The sequence below is a fragment of the Pseudophryne corroboree genome, chromosome 3 (genome assembly GCF_028390025.1).
Source record: "Pseudophryne corroboree isolate aPseCor3 chromosome 3, aPseCor3.hap2, whole genome shotgun sequence".
NCBI lineage: Eukaryota > Metazoa > Chordata > Amphibia > Anura > Myobatrachidae > Pseudophryne > Pseudophryne corroboree.
The window spans coordinates 226,480,120-226,498,238 of record NC_086446.1 but is presented as its reverse complement, the minus strand read 5'-3'; positions in this window follow the sequence as shown (position 1 = coordinate 226,498,238).

The window sequence follows — 18,119 nt, the reverse complement described above, 5'->3', positions numbered from 1 at the left end:
TCACCCATAGAAGTCCTTATTTTGGTGTTTATACCCTCTATATTTTAAATAGGAACAGCTCACACATTTGGCGCACAGCCCAAAAAGAGGTGTGTTTTTGCTGGCAAGGGGCATGGCCACACAATAGTAACCCCAATTCCAATTATGCCACACATTACTGTAACTTTATTCACATTTGATCATGCGATAGTGTCAATAATTCATATTACTTTCCACAGTAGTATCACTTTACCTTATAAACATTACTCCTCACAGTAGTGCCCCTTATTCACATTGCATCACACTGAATTGCTCGTTATTCACATTACACCACACCCTATTGCTCTTTATTCACATTAGATGACACAGTAGGGCCCTTTATATACGCAGCGCCACAAAGTGGAGCACCTTATACACATAATGCCACACATTAGTAATGCATTTATACACCTAATTCCACACAGTGATACCCCTTACACAGATGAGACACTTTATTAATGTCCGTATAAACATAGCGCCTTACACATTATGACAACCTTTATTAATACCCTTTTACACATAATGTCCCTTACACATATGCTACACATTATTAATGCCCTTATACACATAATGACACACATAGGGCCCCCTACACATTTGCTGCACATTATTAGTGCCCCTTTACCCATAATGACATACATACAGTAGTACCCTGTCACACATATTCTGCACATTATTAATGCCCTTATACACATAATGACACACATAGTGCCCCTTACACATATGTTGCACATTATTAATGCATTTTTACATGACACACATAATGATCCTTACACATATTCTGAACACTACTGCACAACCAACCCACACGCACACACACACACACACACACACACACACACACAGCACTCACACTGCCACTAACACTGTGACCTCTGACTCTGCTTGGATATAGATGTGTCCTCATAAATCTTGCCTCAATGCTAACGTCTGGCACCTTTTTTTAATGAAAATGCATATTATTTGCATTGCTACGTGGCTAGGATGCACAAGCAGCTTCTGCTGATTAAAATGATATGCGGCATGCCTATATACTGCGTGCGACTGTGGCTGTATCTGCATATGAAATGCTACATACAGAATATAGGCATGCCGCATATCATTTTATTCAGCAGAAGCTGCTGATGCCCCTACGCATATCAAATGCCCTAGGCAATTGCCTAGTTTGCCTATGCCTATGGCCGGCTCTGTTACTGTTAGAAATGTAATCACACAAAATCGACTTGAAATTAATAAATTTTTGCTGCATTGCGCTGAAAGCAATATAAAACAATTACTTGCTTAGAAAACTATGCATATTTATATTGCACAAGTATTATGGAAGTATAAACGTAACAAAACCTCATATAACTACTGCCAGATGTGCTGAAATTAAAGCATCATTATAACCAGCTTGAGCTATAACAATATAAAAAAAAATACAAGCAGAGACATTTTAACACTTGGTTAAGTGCCAAAGGCAGGTAAACAAGCAGTGTAGCAGGCTGTAGCGGAGTCATAGATTGTACACTATTACGCACCATATTTTCCATGATGATTACTAGCACTTGCTGTGTTTGTTACAAAAAAAGATGATTTAAGTTTATGTACATGATAAAATATGTTCCTCTTTGGCTATGGAATGAACGTGAAATACATTTCTTTCTAGAGAGCCATGTGTCACTCATTCTTATATGGTGAAGGTCATTGTTATAATTATGTGATTGTTGTTAATACTTTACAGATTTGTATTTCACTTTGTTTTGTTGTTGCAACTACTGTCATTTATTCCTTTATGCCAAAGGACTGTAGTGTATAATAAATCTCATATTTTCCTTTTTAATTATCGTGAAGAATGAATGAATGCTATGATTTTTGTATATTTGATCAACTACATTCCTCTTGCAGTGCATTCCCACCTTCACAATGACAACTAGATCATTGTGAAATTCTTAGAATAAGCAGAAACATTCTCATAGTTTAGAGCTAGGTAACCAATCACCTGCCAAGAGACACTGACTAATAATGGAGATGTTAGTCACTTACCGTCCAAAAGTATCATTTGAACAAGAGCATCCCGTGACGCAAAACGGAGACACCGAGCCAAGTTTAGAGAAGAGGAGCAACAAAGGAATAAGGTGCCAAGCAGCATCCATTTTCTTTCTTTGGTAAATACTCTTCTTTTATTCTGAGAGACATGCAGTCAGGTTCCAAATAGCAAATCCTATTACTAGTAATCCTCCTTCAATTAGTGTTAGCGGCTGTTGAAGACAATAAGACAAATGATTTGTCTCCTGTAAAATTGTGTAAGGAATCATGGAGTATATTTGGCTAGAGGGAGGGTGTAACTATGGAAAAGCAGGAGAAAAGTTTTACTTGCACATTTTTTCAGGTCTGTAGAAGTGTCCATGGTGCTGGTGTGGAAAGCAACTGTAGTTTTATGGCTGGGTAAGTCTGATTCCTTTCCTCTTTTCTATCATAGCTATATATATATTTTTAATCTATCTGGTAAATGAAGAAATTATTTGTACCTCAAAATGAAGCGTTTACCATGACCGTCTGCTACCACAGTAATACACTTACATTGAATATGTACACATCTCAATTTTTTTAATTAATACACTGTGATTTCATTCAGTCATTCAATTTATCTCTAATAAATCACACTTAATATCATAGATACAATTATTATGCATTGGATAGAAGACAGGGCATATTTAGCACAAAAATAATGTGAAAATGGGTGCTTTTCACATTATTTTATTATCACGGGAATGTATAAAAGGGCACTTGGAGGAGAATTAGCAAAATTGTCCTCCAAGCCTTTAATTATGCATTTTTTTAATAAGCAGATCACATTTCAGATACTTGTAATAGGAAATATGAGCTGCCCGAATTTACTAAAATTAAACTATAAAAAAAATAGCAGGGAAGGCCCTGTGATAATAATGCCATATGTGGATGGTGTTATTAGGGCTTCCCTCTAGTTTCCCTTGTCCTACTCTGCTCTGACAGGCAGAACAGGGTTCAGAGCCATCGCCTCTGATCAGCCTGTGAAAAAAATAAAAAAAAAGTAAAAAAACAAATAATAAAACTTACCTGCATGCTGCTACAGCCAAAGAGCGGTGACCTGCTCCTTCTCTCTAACCCTGGCCAGCTGATGCTGTGAAACTCCTTGCTAGCAAGTCAGTAGAATCCTGGCTACAGCACCGTGTAGGTAAGTGTTAGCTTGGCAGGGTGGGGATGTGTGTGGTTGTGTGTGTGTTTGTAGACAGTGGCGCATGTTCAGTAAAACTAACGCTCAGGGTGTTTTTTTGATAAATAGACCCTGAGAAGTGTGGGGGACTGTTCCTGCATGCAATATTTGATACATCCTTATGATGTATGGCTATACTCACTCTAGAGATGGAGACAAAGCTGTCTCCATCTAAAAAAAAAAAAAAAGCCTACATGAGAGAGAAGGAGACAGAAAGAGAGAGAGTGAGAGAGAGAGAGAGAGAGAGAGAGACTGAGGGCAAGAGAGAGATTGAGGAAGTGTAAGAGAGAGAAGGGAGGTAGAAAGCGAGAGACTGAGTGAGGGAGAAAAAGAGAGGGGGGCACTACCTGTTATAGCGGCAGGTTTCTGATTGGGGCAGGCATATCACATCAGTAGGCCCCATCCTTTCATAATACACCCGCAAATTGCTGCATTATGTCACAAGGGGGCAGGGCTAGAGGGCCACTCACTCTAGAGACAGTGCATTGCTGCAGGGAGTCGGTGATCAGGGCAATGTTTGCCACATTATGGGAGCCCCTGGGATGACCATCCCACCGGGGCCTGAGAATATGTTGCTGCAGTGAGCCAGGTGCAGGCCCCTTGTTCTGTCAGGGCACAGGACTCCAATCCCTGCAGTCCCCTCTTGATGGCGGCTCTCGCTGGGGTGTATCAGGATCCTCCACTCTGCGTACTGGGTCTGACTTCTCCTTTGTTTTGGGTTATCAGAGTCACACCAAATTTGTGTCCTCACTTGTTGCTTTTACTCTCTCCTTCATTCTAGCTGGTTTCCACAACTTCACCCATCCAGTCCATAGCATCTCTTCTAAAGAGCACCAACAACTTGACTCCTCCTTTCCCTTTTACACTGGTGTCCTGCTGTTACTTTGCCCTGGTGCATTTTGTGGCATGTAGTTGCACACAGATGCAGCTCGCTGCAGCTGTCAACAGTCACAGTTATAAATGATACCCTGAGAAATGAAATTGCTGGAAATCTAAAAAATCTGGTAACCTTAGCATTGAGTATTTTGTTAGTATGCCTCCTATGAAGAAGCTTGTTGTCTGTTACCGCTAGAAACTCTCAGCCAAGTAGATAACTCAGAGCCTCAATGCTGGCCAAGCACTCTTTTTCCATCGTGGTGTACTTTTGTTCCCTGTGCAACAATTTTTCTACCGAAACAGAGAACAAATTTCTCTTCGCCTTCTTTCAGTTGGGACGGACCCTAAGCCCACTACTTGAGGCATCCATTAGTAAAATTAACTTCTAATTGCAGTGAGGAGGTTGTTGCACCAAAGATTATCATAGTATCAATTGTAAATCAAGCCTTGATCCATGCCAGTAGGTCGGGACAATTCTTCTGTAATATTTGTGTTAACAGAGCTGCCCAAGTGGCAAAATGAATTACAAATCGCCTTTAATATGCAATTAGCCCCAAGAAGGTTGATAGCTGGCTCTTTTTGCATAGTTTTGGGAAGTATTTCACAGCCTCTAATTTATCCAGCTGTTATTTTACATTGACCCACTATATACCCCAAGTATTTGGTTTCCTGCATACCCACCACACTTTTTTCCTGTTTAATGTTTAAGCTTTTAACATGTAAAGATGCTAGTTTTGCCTTGACCTTTGGGAGGTGGCAGTTTTAGCACTGTACTGGGTGTGGATGAGGTTGCCATCCAAATAAGCTGAGGTGAAGGTCTATAGAGCAGGGAAGTAGAGAGCTTGGTTGGGCCCAGGTACTTTCACGGAAGGTGTGGTCATGTACCATTAGAAAAAAAGACAGAAAAAATTGTATTGTAAACGCCACCATGGCCACACTGCTGGACTGAGAAGAAAAGCTGCAGCTGTTGCTGCCTGGTAGGAGGGGACCTCCATCTGGGCACGGGTAATTAGTACCCTCCCCCCTTTCTTTGTGCCACTGCTATGGAGTCACAAAAGCTTGTCTGTTACTCGCTGCAAAGTAATCAGATCCCCATGTAAACCAAACAGCAGGACCTTGTATTAAAATAGGCCATCCAAGGTAGAGAAGTTGGCCTTGGCTCTAGCTGAGGGAGTGAGATTTGTCAATTACCTTTTATAAGGTCAAGGGTTGCTTAGTAATGACTGCTGGCCAGATTCGACTTATTGACCCGACACATGAGATAGCTTTGAACTGTGAGACCTCATTTAATTTGCAGAGGTTATTACAAAAAAAAGGTATGTTTCTGTTGGGTTTGGACACCAATACAATCGGGCTGTTCCATTTGCTGGTGGATTCTTCTGGCACAGCCAACATTTTTTGCACTTCCCTTTTTACTGCCATTATTCTCAACTCAGGCACATGGTAGGGTTTTACTTCAACCCCAGGTGGAGTGATGATGTCATGTTGTATCTGGGTGGAAGGCCCAGGAAGATACTAGAACATATATTGGTTCTGTTTTATTAGTTAATTGGCTTGTTTTCTCCATCTGGCAACAAAGTAGACTCTACTGTCACCTTTGGCTCTCCAACTATGGTGCTGACCAATCCTGCCCCTTCTGACTCATGCCAGGGTTTAAGTAGGTAGACATTGTAGGTGTGTTCTTCCTTCACTGACAAGACCTTTCATATGGGCTTTGCCAGTGAAGAGAAATACCTTGTCCCCAAGGTTTAAAGATCAAATTACAGCAGTTCTATAATAGTTCCTCATTTTGGCTTACCTGTGACTCTTGCACATGTTGTTGTAGTATTGGTGTCATTTTCCCCATTCATATAGCTGAGACCCAAATTAAACAATGTTAGGTTCTTTAGAACAGTCCATGGACTCCTGTAGTGCAGGACCCTGTGACCACAAATGGCTGAGTTCTGCATATTTATAGCAGACCAAAGCCATCAAAACTTTCACTATTCTTTTTACCCAGTGGGATTTCCACCAGTCCAGTTCTCAATCTTCCATAGTTGTAAATGTCTTTTTATAGAAGCAATGTATATATCAATGGACAATGAACATAGTGCAATGGAATTAGAGATGTGCAGCGGGCACTTTTCGTGTTTTGGTTTTGGTTCTAATTCCATTTTCATGTTTTGGTTTTGGCTTGGTTTTGCCAAAACCACCCTTTCGTGTTTTGGTTTTGGTTTTGGATCTGGATGATTTTTGAAGAAAAAAAACATAAAACCAGCTAAAATCACAGAATTTGGGGGTAATTTTGCTCCTACAGTATTATTAACCTCAATAACAATCATTTCTACTCATTTCCAGTCTATTCTGTACACCTCACACCTCACAATATTGTTTTTAGGCCTAAAAGTTGCACCGAGGTGGCTGTATGACTAAGCGACACGAGTGTGCGGCACAAACATCTGGCCGATCTAGGAGTGGCACTGCAGTTACAGACAGGATGGCAGATTTAAAAATAGGCCCCAAACAGCACATGACATACAGAAACAAACAGCAGTGGACATATAGCAGCAGCGTATATCGTCACTGGAATTACCGATGACACAGGACACTACCACTGGTCTAATGCAGCCCAACAGGTTGTTATAACTGTTATACTGCAGCAGTGGATATATAGCAGCAGCGTATATCATCACTGGAATTACTGATGACACATAACACTACCACTGGTCTGATGCAGCACAACAGGTTGTTATAATTGTTATAATGGTATTGTCACAACTGAGGGTTTTAGCTGACAGGAGGAAGCCTCAGTTGTAGGGGCTGAGAGGAACTTAAACCGGGGAGGCTTTATCAGACCCCTGGACATGTAATTGTTAAAAGGAAACCCGAAGGTGTGACCATGACAACCAGGTAAAAGTAAATTAAAAGTTTATTGACAAACTCCGTGTAACAACTGACAGCAAATAATAAAAATGGCAATGATAAATAATATGATTCCTGGAGCACTCTGACCATGAAATGGTTACACAGGACACTGGTAGGTTAAGAACAGTTGTTAAAGTCCTTAGATGGAATAACCTTACCAGGCCTGGCTGTAGTAGTGAAGATATCCAAGGAACATGCCAGTAGATGGAACAGATGAAGCTGATAACTTGAATCAGCTGTTGTAATTGCTGGATAGAACCAGCTGGGTGGTAAGACACGGAGTGGATGCGAAATGGAATCAGCCAGATGATAAAGTCACTGAATGAATGCTGGGTGGAACCAGCCAGGTGATGAAACACGGAGTGAATGTAGTAAGATGCTAGGGAGCGTGGAAACAGAGGAATTGAAGGATGATTACCGGTGGTAGTGGATACTGCTGGAAGCAGATGAAATAGCTGGAAGCTGGAAACTGGATCAGCCACGGAGGACTGCAGAGTCAGGCTGCACCGCAGGATGGTAGGCAGGTGCGGGTCTCTTTAGTGGATGCTGGAGACAGGAGCTGGAACCTGGAAACACAACCACAGAGAGAGACTGGAACAAGGTATGACAAACAAAGCACTGACCATTTCCTGGCCCAGGCACAGGATACTTATACCTGCAGCAATGCAGGTATTGGCTGGGCAATTATGCAGATTTCCAGAGGCAGTGGATTGGAGGAACTAAAACATGTGATTGAATCCAACATGGCTGCGCCCATGTTAGAACTTGGAGGGAAAACTGGTTTAGGAAACCATGTGGAAACATAACTGCAATGGCCGCGCCGGCCGCAGAGGACAGGAGACGCCAGACTGAGAAATGTATGCTGATACTCGTGGATGACAACGGAGGCCGCGGCAGGCATGGAACACCACACTGACAACCTGCACCTATAACACAGGAGCGGCGGCGGAGGCCGCGGAGAATGGGAGACGCCATGCAGGATTCAAACATGGCGCCGCTGTGACAGCATCTCAGCGTGACAGGAGGGATGTGCAGTATGTGGACACAGATGAGATCGGCCTTGGAACGCTGAGTAATACTTAAATCTTCTGTATTATGTGCATTGTTTGAGTTCTAGTTGGCGCCGCGGATGGCTGCCTCGGTGCTGCTCTGCCAAGCAGCCTTTGTGTTTAGTCCTACATGTATAATATGTCTAATATGTTGAGTCTATTGTACAGTTGCAATGTGCAGTATCAACTCATACGTGTAATGTGTGTAATGTATGCTATGTTCTTCCCCCTTCGTATGCTATGTATTCCCCCTTCATGTTGCTGCTTGGCGATGCATTGTACCACAAAGAATTCCTAGTGTACGTGAGTACACCTGGCCAATAAAGCTGATTCTGAGACACCTGAAAGGCAGGTAATGGCGTCCAGATACCCGGATCGTGACAGGTATGGGCCAAATTAAAGTGTGGGAAGGGAGTGTGGGAAGGGAGAATGTCATTAAATAATTCCACTAGAGTAGGGACACTATGGGGCTTTAATATTTTGTAATATTCATTGGACAAGCCATCAGTACCTGGGGTTTTATGTAGCTGGAGCTGGGAGATGACTGCATTAACTCCATCAGTGTGCTATCTTCGCCTAGGGCTTCTGATTGGGATTGAGAAAGAGGAGGGAAGACTGTTTCCCATATTACGTTATCATGCTTAACTTGATCAAGGGGGAGGGCAAAGTGTACAGTAAGTTAGTGTAATAAGACTCAAAGAGTTCTAAGATATTGGTAAACCATATGTATTCCGGGGGAAGTTGTGATAGTAGACCCTGTCTGTGGATGTTTAATTGCTTTAATAAACCAGCAAGGTTTCCCTGATTTGGCCATAGTCTCCAATAAGCACCCAGTTTTGTTATCCCAACGAAAGTACTTGAATTTTTAAAAAAATCATGTCCCTTTTAGCCTGGAATAAAAAAATAAACAATAATTGAAAAGTTGTTTAGCTGCGATGTAGTTACATAACCCACATTACCAGCTCCTACATCCCCTTCTTCCTAATCGCAACAGTCGGCATGTCGACTAGCAGGGACTATTCCCACTTGTGGATGTCCACGACACCCATAGAGTGGGAATAGAACCTGTGGCGAACGCACACCTAGCCCACAAGGGGACTCGTTGCGCTCGCCCCCCTACCTGCATTCTGCACCTGGGATCCCGGCATTGGGATGCTGATCGCCAGGAATCTGGCCGTCGGTAAACCATACCCAACCCATTTAGCTTGTGTGACCACACAAAACTTATACATGTTCTCTTTCTACACTCACACTACCCACTGTCCCAGAGGCAGAATTAGACTTCATGGGGCCCTAAGCAAAGCACCGATTTGGGGCCCCGCTTCCTAAAACAATCCCCCAGTCAGTGTGTGCCAAATCCCCCCTCCTCTCCACCTATGACAGCTTGCACAGACACTTCCACAATGGACCCGGTGACAACAATGTTAATGTTAACATTCTGTAGTCTGTGCTGGTAGAATAAAGCATTTGCTTAGTCTGCAGTGCACGTTTGGAGTGACAGTGCACTTGTATGATGGGAAATTGTCCCTTAAGGTTATGTGCTCCCGGGGGAGCTGTTGCTGGAACTTAAGAAACAGTGAGAGAAAATGTAGATAGCAGCGTCCCGCTAGCCTTCAGTATTTCTGTGCACCCTGGATCCGGCTGACCTCTCTTGCGCCTATGTGGTTTAGGGGACCATTTACAGGAGCTGGGCTATTTCAGATGGTCAGGTACTCTGGACAGGCCGGCACTTCTCTATGCGGCCGGCAACCAGTGGTACGTCTATGTGCAGGCATTCCCTGGAGCCTGCGTCCCCCAGAGAGTTGGTCACAGCCTGGGGAGGTGATGTCACCAGCTTGGGCTCCTGGGAATCAGCTGCCGGATGCCCCCTCCACTACAGTTATGCACTGTTACTGGCGATGGTGTGGAGCTATAGTTTGAGTTTCTGCATTGTGGTGCAGTGCCGGACACCGGCGCCAATAACAGCCCAGATTTAGCCCTGTTGGCAGGCCCCCTGGAACCCGCCTAGCCCTAAGCTGCTGCTTTGGTCGCATAGCTGTAAATCTGCTACTGCACTCACACCATGCCAACATTGCTGCGTATCTGGATCCTACAGCCACCAAGAACCTTTGCAATCAAGCTGGACCAATATGCAGATCATTTCCTCGTGTACAGTATAAATTCATATTTCCCTATAGATTGTAAGCTTGCGAGCAGTACCCTCTATCTTTTTGTCTGGCTTTTAGTGCCCTGTCTTATTACTGTTTTATTCTAAATTTTAAATTGCAGTGGAATATAAAAATAAATGTTATCAAATAAATTCTGCTTGCTGAATCTAGGGATTGTTTTAACACATTTCTTACTTTGGAGTAATACAAAGTACAAAAAAAAAATAAATAAGGAATTCTATGTATCCCCTAACCCCTGACATTAACCTTTCTCCTTGCTTTCTACTGATATCAAAATACTGGCTAATGCGGGCCATACATCTGCGTTGCATTTCCTCGTTCTGCCAATCAGCAATCTGATCTGCCGATTGGTGAACATCAATGATCGGTGAACCATCTGGGATTCAGGAAAATTCAACCTGTTAAAAATCCCCAACTCCAACCGTTTTAGGGTCGGAATCGGGGAATCAGGATTTATCCAATATGTTGGATTTCTCCAATCACAGAATCAACAGAACGGGGAATTGCCCTGGTACAGGGAAGATGTTTTAGCACCTTAAGGCTTTAGCTTTTTGCTTTAACAAGGTTACAACAGTCACGCCAGAGGCTACAATGTTACTCCAAACATCAGTTGAAACAACTGCCAAAGAAGCTCTTACCTCTGTAACACTTTTATTCCTTTTAAAGATTTTTGTTTGTTTTAATTTCTTTTTATTCCTCTTTCAGTTACTCTCTTCTTTTTTCTTCATCTTTTCTCTTCTTTTCTTTTATTTCTCATTTTTTTTCTTCTACTTTGTATTTCTCTTTCATTTATCTTTTTGATCTGTCTCTTACTTTGCCCAATGTGTGCTTCATTTTCTGAGGAATAGAAACATTTTTACACAAAATAATGATCTTTGTCCCCCTCTTGTGTTTGTTTAAGAGAATACATGTTGCAATGTAATATACACCACTTCTAGAGGTTATTTTTGCCAATTTTATAAAGCCACATGAAAATAGAACACTGAGAACAATGATTTCAAGGGTTAGATCATTAACATGTATTTTACTGAATTTTAATTAATGTAAAAGGGATACTTTAAATACCAGTGGGCATGTATTAAAATGTGATTCTGTAGTATTCTAGAATATGTTATCTAGTTATACAATAGAGAACAATTGTTGAAATGTTGAAAACATCAAAGTAATGAGAAAATATAAATACATTTATAGCCTAATGAGGTCGCATATGGTTTATAAAAGGTGTGTTTCTTACTAGGATACTCCAATATTTGTGTCCATGTTAGCTCTTTATTTAGCAGTGCAAACATGAAACCATAACACACTACGGGGCCTATTTATCATTAAATATTTGTGGCTTATCTGTAAATAGTATCACCCTAATGTATGAATGAGGGACCGTAGCAAATATCGGAGATACCTACTGTGATCCCCCCATTTCCAACAGTAGCCGCAGTCCCATAGATTTCTACTGGGGTTTCGATGCTACCAGATTTACCAATGCGTAATGCAAAGTTGGTGTTAGCTGTTGTAGTCTCTGGGCTACACTTTGCAGAATTAAACTCCCCAGCAATGGCTACCACACATTTGTAGGAGTCCAATAGTCACTCCGAGTGGGTGCTCTTTGATACATGCAGGCGGTATGATGGCATACTGCATTTCGATTGTGGGTGCTAGTATTGCACCCAAATAGCAATGCAAATGTGGTTATTGATTAATAGGCCCCTAACTCTTTGCCAAAACAGCCTGTTTCTCGGATACACAAGCAGCCAACAAGCATTGCTAGATTGGAGGAAAACAATGCAAAATGTTAAGCAGCAAATAAGTTCCCTAGTGTGTTGCGAGGCATCTGACTTAGATAAAGAGAAAGTGACCAGCTGTTCTGATCACAAAGTCTCAGCATTTGTAGTCCTCTCTCTTGTGTCACTGCAGACTCTTTTTTTTAACTATTTTTATTATTAGTAAAACGAATCCTGTACAGATCACTGTGTTTCACATAAACTCGCCTGTCTGAGGCATCTCTATTATTTGGGTAGGTTACTGTTGGCTATGCTGCAGGGTCCAAACTCTGTGAATAGTAAATCCGGGGTTTCTTATCTTATAAAATTCCCCTAAAAAAAACAACTCAACTTTAGTAATTATTCCTCCCATTATTAGTACAAATTGGAAACAAAACAACTTGCTCTCTTTTTGCCCACTAATCTGCTCTGGTTTATTTATTCTTTTATACTTTTTTTGTTTGTTTGTTTGTTTGTTTGTTTGTTTTTTAATCCTAACAACTTTTCCTTCCCTAATATGTTTTTCAGCTTCCATCTATGGCAGTGATTAAGATTGAATATATTTCCAAATACATCTGCAAAAATAAAAGAAGAAAAATGTGCACACTTGCACAGTAGGAAAAACTAAATCTGTCTGACCCCCGGCCAACCCCATAAAAAACCACACATTAGTGCAGCTACAGCCACAATTAATTTTTAGTATATGTATACAGTATGTTACATTATGTCCAGGCAAGCAAGGATTATATGACTGTGACTAAGTAACAGATGGCTCAATACATTTAATTTTCATTGCTCCACTGGAACTTGCACCCTGTAGAATCTCTAGTAGTACTGCCTGTGGAGTAGATATACTGTAGTACTCAATTTCACACTTGCCATTTGAATGGGGTTCTCCAGCCTCTTTGTTGATAAAAGTCACTACATTTATAAATCAATGCATATGTTAGTGAGAGAAACCAGTTCTTTTAGTTTCCAAAGAGAATGTTTATTCTAAATACAGGTGTCAATGCTGTTCTTTTAGAGTGTAGGGTTGCAGCTATTGTATGCAGTCAAGATGCCAGCATGAAGAACTGCATCAAGATCTGCATCATTGTTTCTTATTGGCCAAGCTTCCTTCTTACAACATTCTAAAATTATTAACATGGTATTGATATGTGTCTTATGTTTACACTGAAAAACAAAGTAAACTTCTTCCTGAACAGTTGTAAAATATTTTAAAAAAATGTCTTTCAATATAGAATGCTGGAGGGTTCACCTTAGAAAGCATTAAATCTACTAATTGATTTAGTTTTGTACACCTCTGTAAGAAATAAGACAATTAAATCAATTACCATTTCATAAGATTTGGTATTATCATTTGAAAGAAGTTTATAAATATTTAGAATACATATTTTTAGACATATTTATGGATAAGCTTTTAACATGAAAGCCTTGAAAAGGTCTTAATGTCAGAAGACAGAAGAGTCGGTATGTTGGCTGGTTTATAATTTAAAGTGTGTTGGTGGACACTATTCATTTGCTGCAAATCATTCTTAATCAATAGTTTGTCTATAAACCTGTCAGGTGCAAGGTTGAAGCTGTACCACTGGCAGGTTACCCTACAGCTAGGCTGGTAGTCTCTGTGAATTGGTCCATAGCTATAGGAATAAGTAAGTTATTTACATACCTCCCAATATTTCATGTCATGATGAGTGCACACACAGCCTTGACATCAGTTATACTGGGGGTGTGACCAAGCACTAATAGGTGCTATCTGAAGAAACTATGCTCCCCAGAGAATGTGATGTATACAGGAGACATGGACATGCCATCTTTGTGGTAACACCTCGATGGCACATCCGGGTCCCCATAGAGATCTGGATCTGAGTACTGTGTATCTGCTTCACCGAGTGGCACAGAGGGGGGGGACTGGGTACTAATTACCCATGCCCAAGATTGTTGGAGGTGCCCTGGACCACACACCTTGCTCACACCCCCTTCCCCTCACCTATCAAGCCAGTCGACAGCCTCCCTTCTCTAGCCCAGCACATGTTGCTACGTGCTGGGCTGTGGTGGGTGAGTACAGCAGTCTCCTCTGCCTGCAATGGAGGCTAGCAATTGCACTGCTCAAGTCGAATCCCCCCTCCCCCCCACAGGTCAGGGTGTGGCTTAATCTCAGTGATTAGGTCATGCCTCCGACTTTACAAGTGTCCGGTCCTGGCTCCACCCCCCTCTAGGCTCTCCTGCTTGTCATTATGTAACTGTGCTCACACCCCATGAGTCTGACCTATAGTTTTCCTCCAAATATCATTCAGAAGTAGAACAGTGGTGAGTAGGACAGTTATGTTCGTGGACAGGACAGCACCCTCAAATAAGGACTGTTCTGCATAAGGGATAGATTTACTAAAGCTTCTAAAACAGAGACATGCTGGTGTTGCCCATAGCAACCAATCCATTTCTACAATTTTATAGTAAGCAACACAGAAATTATAGACAGATTCTGCTTGGATGCTGTGGACAACAACACCACTTGTCTGTTTTAGAAACTCTTGTAAATCTACCCCTTTGTCAGGGCAGTTGACAGGGTTTTTTTGTTTAAGTCACGTGAGTGAATTTTATCATCACCTAATTAATTAGAGTTTTGAAATCTACAACGGCAGTTGTCAAGAAATGGAATTCACTAACTTATAAAAACTCAGCAAGGGCAATTTACTGACATTGCTCCAAGGTTCAATTTGCACTCACCACCCACTCTAGCAGCAATATCCGCAACTAAGCTTTTGATGGGATTATAACAGTGAGTAGCAGGAAGTGCAAGACTTTGTCACAGTTCTACGCTTTTTTTAAAGTAGCAGTCATTTACATGGCAAAAACAATAGGTACATTATTCATGATTATTCATGATTCCAGCCCGTCATAATGACTGAACAACATAACAGTGCTGGTGGCTGTGCACACCCGCATGGAGCAACACTTAAATTGCTCCGTCGGGGGCCATCTAGTGGCCACCGACACATAAAACACTTCAAACCCCCCCACAGAGGTGAGGAACAGGGTTAGCCTTTTATTATACAGCGCATCCGGAAAGAATTCACAGCGCTTCCCTTTTCCACATTTTATTGTTACAGCCTTATTCCAAAATGGAATAAATTCATTTTTTCCCTCAAAATTCTACACACAATACACCATAATGAAACCGTGAAAAAAGTTTTTTTTTTGAGATTTTTACAAATTTATTGAAAAAAAAACCCAACAACTAAGAAATCACATGCACATAAGTATTCACAGCCTTTGCCATAAAGCTCAAAATTGAGCTCAGGTGCATCCTGTTTCCACTGATCATCCTTGAGATGCTCCTACAGCTTAATCCACCTGTGGTAAATTCAGTTGATTGGACATGATTTGGAGAGGCACACACCTGTCTATATAAGGTCCCACACTTGACAGTGCATGTCTGAGCTCAAACCAAGCATGAAGTCAAAGGAATTGTCTGTAGACCTCTGAGACAGGATTGTCTTGAGGCACAAATCTCGGGAATGGTACAGAAAAATATCTGCTGCTTTGAAGGTCCCAATGAACACAGTGGCTTACATCATCCGTAAATGGAAGAAGTTCAGAACCACCAAGACACTTCCTAGAGCTGGCCAGCCGTCTAAACTGAGAAATCGAGGGAGAAGGGCCCTAGTCAGGGAGTTGACCAAGAACCCGTTGGTCATTCTGTCAGAGCTACAGCATTCCTCTGTGGAGAGAGAGGAACCTTCCAGAAGGTCAACCATCTCTGCAACAATCCACCAATCAGACCTGTATGGTAGAGTTCAGATGGAAGCCACTTCTTAGTAAAAAGCACAGGGCAGCCCATCTGGAGTTTGTCAAAATGCACCTGAAGGACTCTCAGACCATGAAAAATAAAATTCTCTGGTCTGATGAGACAAAGATTGAACTATTTGGCGTGAATGTCATGCGTCATGTTTGGAGGAAACCAGGCACCGGTCATCAACAGGCCAATACCATCCCTACAGTGAAGCATGGTGGTGGCAGCATCTTGCTGTGGATATGTTTTTCAGCAGCAGGAACTGGGAGACTAGTCCGGATAGATGGAAAGATGAATGCAGCAATGTACAGAGACATCCTGGATGAAAACCTGCTCCAGAGTGCTCTTGACATCAGACAGGGGCGACAGTTCATCTTTCAGCAGGACAACAACCCTAAGCACACAGCCAAGGTATCAAAGGAGTGGCTTCAGGACAACTCTGTTAATGTCCTTGAGTGGCCCAGCCAGAGCCCAGACTTGAATCCGATTGAACATCTCTGGAGAGATCTGAAAATGGCTGTGCACCGATGCTTCCCATCCAACCTGATGGAGCTTGAGAGATGCTGCAAAGAGGAATGGGTGAAACTGCCCAAAGATAGGTGTGCCAAGCTTGTGGCATCATATTCAAAAAGATATGAGGCTGTAATTGCTGCCAAAAGTGCATCAACAAAGTATTGAGAAAAGGCTGTGAATACTTATGTACATGTGATTTCATAGTTTTTTATTTTTTATAAATTTGCAAAAATCTCAAAAAAAAACTTTTTTCACATTGTTATTATGGTTTATTGTGTGTAGAATTTTGAGGGAAAAAAATGTATTTATTCCATTTTGGAATAAAGCTGTAACATAACAAAATGTGGAAAAAATGAAGCGCAGTGAATACTTTCTGGATACACTGTATACTGTAGGGCTAGAGGAGTTTTGTTGATCAATATATGTTAGAAATGAAGGTTCATATGTTTTCATCAAACAACACTTACCACTATTCCACGTAAGAGAGAGCAGTCTATGGGCCTGATTCAGGGGTGGCCGCAGCTGCTTCTTTTGGAAGCCGTTTGTCTACAACTCTATGCAAATGCCACATAGTCCTTCCCTGGCATACATCCATGCATTTCAATGTGCAAGGACTGAGACGCCCACTCAGAGCTTCTGTAGATGCTGTAATATTGCTTGTTCTATCCTGAGACACCACCATTAAAACATGCAGCAGTCCTATGGCAGGAGTAGAGTCTCTGTCTGAGTACGACATCCACTGTGAGCAATTCAGTGACTGTATATGCAAACACTATCAGCGACACGCCTGAAACACTCCCATTATATGCTATTAGATAGACCATCTCTGTACATCTGTTTAACCATCTCCAAGTCACCGCCCAGGAACCATGGGCGCAGGGCCATAATGATGCCTGTGCATCAGTGGTGCCTGGCACACAGCGCAGTTGCCCTGAGGGCGCAACTGCCCGCATCCTCGGTCTAAAGTCAGTGGCATTGTAATGGGTAAAACTGACTCATTACAAGCTGCCTGTGTGTGTTGTTGCCGAAGAGGAGCAGCTCCGGGGGGATGGGAGGAGGAGGAGTGAGGGTGGCTTGAGAGCCACAGCAGCGCACTGTAATTGGTGGCGGCGCCACTGCAGCTGTCCCTCTCCTTCCACATTGGCTGGCCATGATCGCTCCCTCCCCATTCCCTGGCAGAAGTTCAGTGATTGCTCCCTCACGCTCCCTGCCCAGCAGCTGGATGCTGGCCAGATCATGATGCAACCATCACCAGCAGCAAGAGCTGACCCCATGCATACGTGCCTTCTCTGATGCCAGATACTGACCCTCTCAGTTTCAGTGGCGGCGGTGGTAGTAAGTAACACTGCTGGGGCTGGGGGCATATGTGTACCTGGCACTGGGGGCATATGTGTAACTGGCACTGGGGGGTCTATGTGTACCTGGCACTGGGGGCATATGTGTATTTAGCACTGGGGGCATATGTGTATCTGGCACTGGGGGCATATGTGTACCTGCATTTGGGGCATTTGTGTACCTGGCACTGGGGGCATATGGACATATGTGTATCTGGCACTGGGGGTATATGTATAAATGGCACTGAGGGAATATGTGTATCTGGCACTGGGGGTATATGTGTATCTGGCATTGGGAGCATATGTGAACCTGTCACTGGGGGCATATGTGTATCTGGCGCTGGGGGAATACACTGCACACAATACATATGCCTTAATGTATAAAAGGGGACTCTACCTGCCGTAATGTGTAAAAGGGGACTCTGCCTGCCATAGTGTGTAAAAGGGGACTCTACCAGCCATAATGTGTAAA